Source organism: Numenius arquata, chromosome 11 (assembly GCF_964106895.1).
Source record: "Numenius arquata chromosome 11, bNumArq3.hap1.1, whole genome shotgun sequence".
NCBI lineage: Eukaryota > Metazoa > Chordata > Aves > Charadriiformes > Scolopacidae > Numenius > Numenius arquata.
The window spans coordinates 22,146,127-22,156,286 of record NC_133586.1 but is presented as its reverse complement, the minus strand read 5'-3'; positions in this window follow the sequence as shown (position 1 = coordinate 22,156,286).

Here is a 10,160-nt window from a genome sequence, read left to right as displayed (position 1 = left end):
TGCTCATCTGATAGCATCCACAAAATATCTCAATACCATTGTAAAAATAAATTGTGTCCTTTCACTGTGCAAAAGGAAGAAGAAAAATGAATATTGAACAGCCACAGACATAGCTCCTGTCTTTCTCCAAGCCAAATTTATAATTACTTTTTCTATTTTATCAAGTTTCAAGCAATGCACTTCAATGGAGAAAGTCAGCAAGAAGAATTCTGAAATTAACACAAGTGTAATGGAATTTCTAAACTCTCATATAAGAAAAGTCATCAGCTGGAACCTGAACTCCCTGACTTGTTCTCTTCAATCAGCAATGACTTGCAGTGTCTTCTGGATCTTCAAACCATTTCAGAGAACGTTCTGAAGTGCCTAGATAGAGTAATATTTTGCCTTCTATCTATTTGACTTTAACTCCTTTTTGGACGTTTCTTCCTTGAACGTTCTTCTATATCCTTGCAATAATATATCCATACACTTCAATAATAATAATTATCATGATCCCTCCAGCACATGACCCAGAAGAAATTTTAGAAGCTGTAACATATGCTGAAGTCCTCAGTTCTGAGCGTCACATCATTAACAGATAATCCCATCTTGAAAAAAAAACTAGACCTTGGAAAATATTATGTGCATACTATGAGTGTCTCAGCCTACTGTCATCCTAGAACAAAAGAGGTGATGAACTGGCTCATGAACTAATGCTGATGCTAAAAATTGTCCACCAGCATCTATAAAACGCAAGCAAGAGGGCCTGAATGGAGTAAGGGGGTAGGTCCCTGCTGGTGCTAATTCCCTATCAACTTGTGGCAAGGCTGGGTGTTTCCATCTTATTGTTACTTCCTAACTCAAGCATCCTGTAGTGCCCATGGAATACGCAAACACATCATTCTGCTCAGACATTACAAATTGCACAGTTCGTTGCAATGGATGAACTCCCTTAACTCTCACCTACCAACTCTTGGGTATAATTTTTTTCAGATAGATTGGCAGGGAGAAAATATTATTTACATATTTATGAGCAGAAAATAAAAACTGTTCAAAGAAACTGTGTCATGACAAGATTATTTTATATGTGCTTTAATGGGAGAAAATTCCCAACGGTTTAAGTCCATGAGCTTGCATATGAGGCTGATCAATTAGGACTATGGATGTTAGCGGCCATTATTCTTGTATTTCCTATTACAGCAATACAGAGTTACATTTATATTTCGTATTACAGGCAAAGACACACCCTGTATTCTGAATCAGGTACAGGCTATGGGGGATTGTTACCGAAAACACTGCTGGTGCATGATTACTGTCAGATTAGCTGGTGCCTACAGTGTGATAAGCAGTAAAAACCAGTTAGAACTGTAAAAGAATCTCTTCTGATCTATAGAAAACTGCCATCTGTTGTGTACTTTTTCTCCATCCTACTGTCCATGCTGAGCACTGCAAGCCACATCTCCCTATGCCTGGCACCACTAGTTGGCCCTCTGATTCTGAAGGTTATTCTCACAGATTTTCAACAGTTTTAAGGCAAGACAAAAATCTGAGCTTAAAGCATATGACAGTGTCATCCTAATGGTTGGCCCCTGACATATTTCATGTAGCTGAGGATTTACCCAGTTTTGTCTGCATTCTGACAACAGGCAATAATTTGGAAATCCTCCTTCATGGAAATAGCAACTCTATGAAAAAAGTTGTTGTGAGATGGGCTGAAGTTCAGAGCTAAGTATCTGAAAATTGAGTGGCACTTCATGGTATATATACACTGATGAGCGGTGCCTGGGCTGAAGTGATTTGGCAAATCTAGAAAAGGTCACTTAGCAATTAACTAACCAACAGAAGTTGTTTCACGACATGTGTTCTTGCTTCTTGAAGGCTTATTATTAAAGCAGGTAAGAGACAGAGGATGAACGTGTGCATGCTGGTGGAATGAATAACGTGTGTGCATGTGTGCAAAATTCACAACATTCTAGTTCCCCAGCTGCTGTATGTAATACGCTGAGAGATTCTTTTAGTTTGGGTTGTCTGAATATTTTTAAAGAATGAATAAAGGGATTTTAAAAGAATGAATAAAATTGCATTTTTTCAAAACTGTAATATTGATAAAGACTGGCACCTGGATTTTATGCCTGAAATATTTCCTGCATATTGTGTATGGCTAGTGTAGCGTATGTTTCTGTATGTCTTCTATTATTCAAAGAAGCAATTAGAAAAGCATGATTCTGAACTAAGAAAAGGATCAAAGAACAGCCATAGAGGTGCAGACTAAAGATGTGTTTAGCTATAGTCCAGTCTCCAACAGCAGCCAGGAGGTATGTTCATGATGCAGGTCACAGAGTCTCCTGACTCATGTTTCCCCTGAGAAAGACAGAGACCACATGTGTACGCTCAGTGTGCCAGGTTGCATTCTTTCAGCTCTGGTTTCTATCCTCACATTTTTATTTATATTTACTTCATTCAAAGTTGCACTAAGTTGCAAGTTTGCCTTGTTGGTCTTAGCTAAGTTTGCCTTCCGTAACACCAGGAGTGACTATGAAACCTCTCTCAGCACCCACCATCTCACTGGATACATCAAGGGAGCAGTGGGCACTGTTGGGAGTATTTTGCTCAGTGTCCCATCTGTTTTCTTGTCCCTATATTTTCCACTCCTTAACCCTCACCGCTTTCTCTTTTGTTCATTTGTTGTCCCTTGAACTCACTTGTTTTTGTATGTCTTCCTGGTCTCTGTTTCCTGTACCTCTCTCCCCACTTTTGGGGAGAAAGAGGGACCGCTGCCTATTCTTAAGGGAAGGAATCATGAGAAGAGTAAATAGTAGTGGATCTCCAGGGAAAACTATAAGAACAGGAAAATCCGATAAAAACACTTCCCTGCTATACTCTCAAAGCTTCCAACAAGCTATGGCTCAAGGACTTTCTGGTTATAAGGGCTATCTCTATGCTTAATCACAGGTTCTTTTCACTTGCATTTGTCTAATTACTTTTCAGAGCCATGTAAACTTTTGGCATCCACAACACCCCATGGCAAAGAGGCTCACGGATGAATTGTGTACTGCTGTACAGCCAGGTATGTGTTCTGTATTTTTATATGTTTTTCTTAAAAACAATAAAACCTTTAAACATACGAAAGAATATATTTTTCTTTGTTTTACAAGAAACTCTCAGATTAATGCAGCCTACACCTTAAGTAATAATAGTCTTACAAAACTTGTACCTGCTGGAGAAGAAAAGCTAGATTGCATCACTTTCCTATGCTGCTTTGAATGTAAATGAAAAGCCCAGACAGATTTAAAGGATCTTTTATTCCAAACATGGAGAGTGCTTAGCTTTACTTGAAAGCCTATATGCCTGCACTTACACTGAAAAGCAAAGTTAGGTATTCTCTGTTGTGCACTGTCCAATAATACTTTTAAAATTGCCAAATACTTTCAATTTGTTGTTGTTTTAAGATTAAGCCTCTTTGGTATGATGGCTTTTACTCCACTAGTGAGATACCTACAAGTGGAAAAGACAGCACTTAGGAGGATATAAGGAGGGTCATCTTCCCTAGTATCTTCTATATAGCATTAAACTATTCTTCACGGGCAGAACTATAAATCCTAAGAACAGCTTTCAGGCCGTTACTACCAAAACAAATAGGCAAATTTCACCAGCATGCCAGCAAGCTCTGTTCTCTTTCGAAGTTAATTTAATGCAGTAGCCTTTATGATACCTTACTTCTAACGGGCTTGCCTGGCCACCCAGGAAACATGAAGAAATCCATGGTGAATATGTGGAAATCATACCAAAATCATATTACCTTTTTTGGAAGAAATCCCAGAGTGGTAGAAAGTTTAGGTGATTTGTAGATTCTCTACAGCAGTGGCTTTAAGTCACAGAGGCACACTACACAGAATACGCAACAGACTCTGAGGCACTGGAAATACACATAGCACAATAAAATAGCACAATCTAAAAACACTCCCTTCCAGTCCTTTACCCTTCCAGTTAAAATATTCCCTGTCAGCCTCTTACAACACAGACACAAACCAATTATTTGACATTAGCACTGCTGTAATTAAGACATTTTTAGAATTACCTTTACAGTGAATGTAGTGGAACCATGAAAATGTTTGACTTTGGAAAGGGGCTGTTTTTGAAAAACACTGCTTTGGAGCACGTGAGGAGAAAAAGCAGCTTGAGAATGATGTCCAACCTTCCACTGTGACCCTAAGCCTCACTTCTGTTCAGGTAGCAGAAATATCTCTTAAGAATTACATTTTTCTTGATTAATGTGAGAGCTTATGTGAAATGACATCCCAGTTTTCCACTGACATCAGGCCGTTGTTAAATGTTAGCAAATATCCTATCTGTGGTATGCTAAGATAGGAAAACAAAATATCTTCTATCACAAATGGCATCCCATCTATCACACTTGATTTTTTTGCCAAGAATAACAACTAAGATTGTGTTTATTTGCATCCCTGTCTATTCAGGTCTTGTGTAACAACAAATAAGACCGAGAGAGGCTCTCATTCTTACCTTCTGTCAAACAATATCAAGAAGAAATCAGCTGAAGCTGGCAAAACTGTTCTGCTGTGAATGTGCTGGATGATCAGAATCACATACAGGTTCTACAAAGAATGACAATAGATATCTCTTAGTTTTCATGCAGCAACAAAATTAGACTGAACTAAGCCGCTGCATTAAAATTAACAAAAACATAACTTAAGAGGACAGAGAAGACATTCTGCATTTATGAAATGGTGATAGTATGCTTGGCTCCATAAAAACACAGGAAAACAAAACCGGTTCCTGTCCAAGATGAATTAAGGCAGGATCAGAGACAGAAATGGGTTGTTATAAAACTGTCTCTTGAAGAAACATGCAAAGCTTAATCATGCTTGCCAATTTGGCAAGTGGCCCAAATGAAATCAGGGACAATCGAAGGAGAGTTGTTTGGCCACCTGTACCATATAGGAGCATGAGAGATTGGTATTTACACATATCACAACATAACAGATTAATTTCTGATGACATGCAGAGAGATAGCACTCAAGACTAGGGAGATATCATACACCTGATACCGATTGGGAAAAGATTGTAAAAAAAAAAAAATATATATATATATAATATTCCCTTATGTTGAATGTCTTTGAGTCAGTCAAATGCTGAGAGACTGTAACGCTGTTTCAGTCTACTGTTACCAGTGAAATTTCATCAATGTGGTCTAAAGGGAACCTGACACAAAGCACTGACAGGAAAAAATGATGAATTCCACATATTTTAATTAACAAGAAAACAACAGGCTACATTACAGGATAGCATAACTTCTACACTGCACCCCATGCAATCCAATATCAAAGCCGAAGTCTTCGAGGGCTGGAGAAGGAACAGGTCTTGAATTTTTGTTTTAGGCTACCAGAGCAAACAAAGATTTCCTGTAACACTGCATGCTTCTAATTGATATACTACTTCTACACATACTAATTCTGTCATCTTTGGTGAGATGGAAATATCTCCAGTAGCTAATATTACATGATTTGGGGAAACTACAAATACTTGATATCCCATTCCCGGGCTCAGATGCTCCTGGCATGGAATGTAACTAACTCTCCTGGAAGTTACTTGTATCCAGCTGCAGGAGATTAAGGCCTCTATTTTATGTGCGGTAAGTAGGAGTAACTACATTAACCTTAAGCTGAAGGAGAATATTTTGTTATATAAGCACTTCCCTGCTCCTATAATGCTATTCATATTAATACAAAACACAGGGGAGATTAAGCAAGTAAATTAAATTTATTAGCATTCTGCTGCTTGCTCCCTAAACAGTGTGGGATTTAGGGGGCTAGAAGCTCCTTCTTGTGTGGCACATATTCCAGGTTATACGTCAGCTGAACGTGGCAAGGTGGGTTTAAGTGTACCACACAGTATACTTTTTATTGGAAGGCAAAGCAACTGTTCAGAGCGTCAAAATCTTATGTCATTAACAGCTAGAAAAGATTTTTCTCTTCTTTAAATGGCTGTATATTTGGAACAGGATGCTTTGAGTTTTAGACCTATTTATCATTAAAGTTTAAGTGGTTCTAATGTGGGTTGTTGCAACTGAAATATTCTATTGTATTTATTCTATTCTATTCTATGCAGGCATGGGGAATCAGGCACAGATATACTACACTAGCTAGACATATTTAGAGTCCTCTATTCACCTGCTCCAGTAGGTCCTAGGTTGAACACATGATAATCTACTAGACTAGAATGAGAATCCAGAATTAAGGTCGGTGTAGGGGAGAGAATATCTTTCTTTGATTCTCTCTTTAAGTCTCGACCCCGAAGCTGATGTCAGTGAGAGTTACATGTGCATAGAGAAGGAATAAAATAGGTCTTGAACTTTTGTGCATTTTCAAAGAGGTATTTTCCCCTAAAAGCTCACCACAAGAGCTGCTAAAACCAGTTAAAGGCAGCCTGAGGGAAAAGATCTATTTTTCTCTTTACAAATTCTCTCAATACTATGGAATGCCTTCCATTATTGTTGCATTTATAGACGTATATACAGGCTTACATTAGGAAACATCTGAAGTTAATCAACGCAAGAGTTAAAAAAGCAGAGATAATTACAGCTCCATATCCAAGACCATCAGGAATTCAGTTTACAATAATTACTCCAAGTCCCAACTCTTCCTGACAGGGTCACTATTTAACCAGTGGCTAAATGAAAACCGCAGTTGATTGGGATGGGAAATCTTGGCAATGGCGAGGACTATTTCTCCTCCTACAATCCTCATCAAATAAGGGGCATACAACAAATTGCTTGTCTCCAATCTGCAATTCTCCCCTCCACCCATCTGTAAATTTGAATTAATTAATAAACACCCTTATGTTTTCAAGGTCATGGAAAATGAAAAGCACTCAGGAAAATGGATGCAGTGAAAGCAAAGGGTATTTGTGGGTGTGGTTTTTTTATGTAAATGGAAAAATCTGTGAGGCAGAAGCTCCTTCATCTGTGCCATGAGTGCATAAGTTAGAAAACTTAAAAGGAAATACAGGGAATGCAAATAAATTATGCTTTGACTAAATAGGACCTTCCCTAGAAAAAGTCTAAGGCTTTATGGAACACAGTCTCAAAACACACAACAGAGCCAAAGGCATCAGTAAGTCAGGTTTCTTCAGGCAAATTCACTTGCACTGTCCATTGCTTGTCCCTGCTGACTGGGCAAGCTCTGCTTTCTATCGGCACTGGCTGTTCATAAAAGACCTGGCACAGAGCTCTTCCACTTGTTGCACACCAGCCACAGAGACAGCCTGTAGACAGGCTTTTTTGACATCTATATCCACCTTCCTATTTAAAAGCTTCTGACTCAACTTGAAATACCCATGGCAGTGACAACTGTGATACACAAACCACAGAACTACACGGCTACGTTTTTTTGGTCACATAACATACACCGCTACGTGAGCTTCCACAGCCTCTTTGTAAATCTCAAGCATCCTCACAAATAACACAATTTAGGGAGTGAGATGAAGGTGTCATTTAGGTGTACAACATTTGAGGAGTTAGAAATGCCACCATTAGATAAACAGAAACAATACATTATGGAATCCATTACTGGACATGCACTGAAAACTGAATGACTTCTGAAAAAAAAGGGATAATTGAAGGCTTCACTGGAGAAAACATTTTGACTTTGGAAAATGAGAAGGATCAGCTGCTTAAAATTCTGGAAGACTCTGAGCCAGAAGGACCCTTTAATTCTTGTGGTGCATAAAGGCTGGATTCTCAATCCAATCTTAATCTTGCTATGGCCATTGAAAAGAAAAGAGAGACTATGAGGTATAACTGCAAATTACAATTTCAGCCTGATGCCTAATACAAGTCATCAGACTTCATTCCTACCTTACAACAATACTTGAAATACATTCAATCAGAAACACACTGATTTGGTTTCTGTTCTTCACTTGAAAACTTAAAGCTCATAACAAGGGGTTGATTTTAGCAAGGAAAACAGTGAAACAGGATAAAACCGATGAGTAAAATTCAGTGACTGCAGTTCACAACAGCTGGGGAATGAGGTCTCCCAATAGGGGTGTGAATGTCTGACACTCCTCAGGACAGCAGAGGCCATGGTACCAGAGCCCAGAACACCACACGGTCCTCGGCTTCAAATTTCTGCATAAGGAAACTCTAAGTTCATCTCTCTCCATGCAGACATACACTGACAGAACTGGGTGAAGATATTTTTGTGATGGGTACAGAATTGCTATGCAATAATCAAATACCGAGATGCTGTAATTTCATTAGCACCGAGAGCTTTGGGCAGTGAGGCCGCCGACTGTCAGATCACATTCAGATGAAAGTAGGTACAACTAACTATGTGAAATGTTGATTAATGGAATGAACCTGGCAGTTGCTGAGGAAGTCTCACAACCACTAACAAAGCAACTAAAGCATAAGGCAATACTGTTTATTATAAAAATCAAAGCAATAAATCAAGTATTCCAAATAAAACATTTTCACTAGCCTGTTATTTATGCCACTGTGAGTAATCCTATTTATCCCTTTATCACAGCTGGGTAGAAACAGATGGTAAGTTGTCAGTACCACAGGGAAACCTCCAGAATTTCTAAAATGCACCTTTTGCTGCTTATTTTATCCATTTCATGCATCTGGTAGCCTCTATTTTGTTAATATACTATTTGTCCAATTTGCATAAATTACTCCAGTCCATCCTTTGTACTTGTGGCAAATCTACACTTATATCTGACAGCAGTTATGGTAATATGATTTTATTATTGCTATTATCACCACCATTATTATTGCAAATCAATAATACAGATGGCTCAAGTGAACTACTTCGCCCCAAACCCAACCTGCCATACATACAGTCTATATAACCCAGACTAGTAAATTACTGCATCATTTTGCTTTACTCCCAAATAATAACAAATGCCTTCTCACCCTCTCTATGGAAAAAACAATTATTTGCACATTATCAAATCCTTATTGTACACAAACAGATCTCTCTTCCTGCACGGATCTTTCTGCTTCTGGCAGAGTTTCTATAACTTATTAACAGGGCTACGTACTTTCGCAGTGAGAAAATTAACTTTTACCACTGCAGCCTGTGAAGTCTCAAGCAAATCTGAAGTACACCACAATGATAAACCCTCGGCACGTACATGGGATTTGCTATCTCATCTCCGATGAAAGACATTTTAATCTTTCAGGCTCACCTACCAGTCTCCTTCTTTTACATTCTATTCTGTAATTTTAAAAAATTTGCAACCTCTGTAGCCTTTTACAAAAAAACATTTTAACCATCTTCCTGCATGCCTACTCTCTGAATACAGAACTAATCATGCAATTCCCCAAAGAAATCAGAATCAGCAAGAGCTTGTGTATCAGTCTTAACACAATGCTCATTTCTCCTGGCTCAAACCTTACTTTATACAGATATAAAATGTAATGCTTTCATATTGAAAAACTAAAAGCAAATTAGTAGACCCTAGTCAAGCAAAAACCTACTATTAGAAAATTAAAGGGTGCTAGAATCACGTTTAAGGTTCAGCATCCAAGGTGAACACGGCTGTGACTGGTACCTCGAGATGAGAGTAGCAGGAGTTACTGCTCAATCACGGTCGAGTTGCCCTGGCTGAGCTCCGGGTCCAGCTAAACTACAGGTACTGTATTCGCTACAGAGCTGCCCTAACGTTGCTGCGAAGGAAAGAATTTGCATAGTCTTCTGCACACTGCAACTGGCTTTGTATCCCCCTAATAACTCCTTCTTTTCACTTGCCATTTCAATAAGACATTATCTTTAAGGGATTTCACAGGAGTATCTGATGCTTTTTGTTTACTTCTGCCTCTTTTGAAACCACATTTTGAAATTTTTGTCTTGGTAAAAGATTGAGCTTTTGTTTTCCTCCTACAGAAGCCTTTAGCATGTCTGCCAGAAATGACTCTTGGAAACTAGAAGCTAGAAGATGCTGCAAACAAATCATCTTCCACAGAACTTCAGCTGAATTAGGGGAAAATAGATTCAATATACGTACTTATACTATCATTCTCTGACAATAATATTTAGCTGCTTCCGTAGTTTCCAAGAAAGTCCCAAGTCTACAGGCCAATTCTGAATGTTTGACAAGCGCAATTCGAGAAATCCTCCTGGGGAAGCAGTGATTAGAGAAGGCAACTGGCAGCTTGG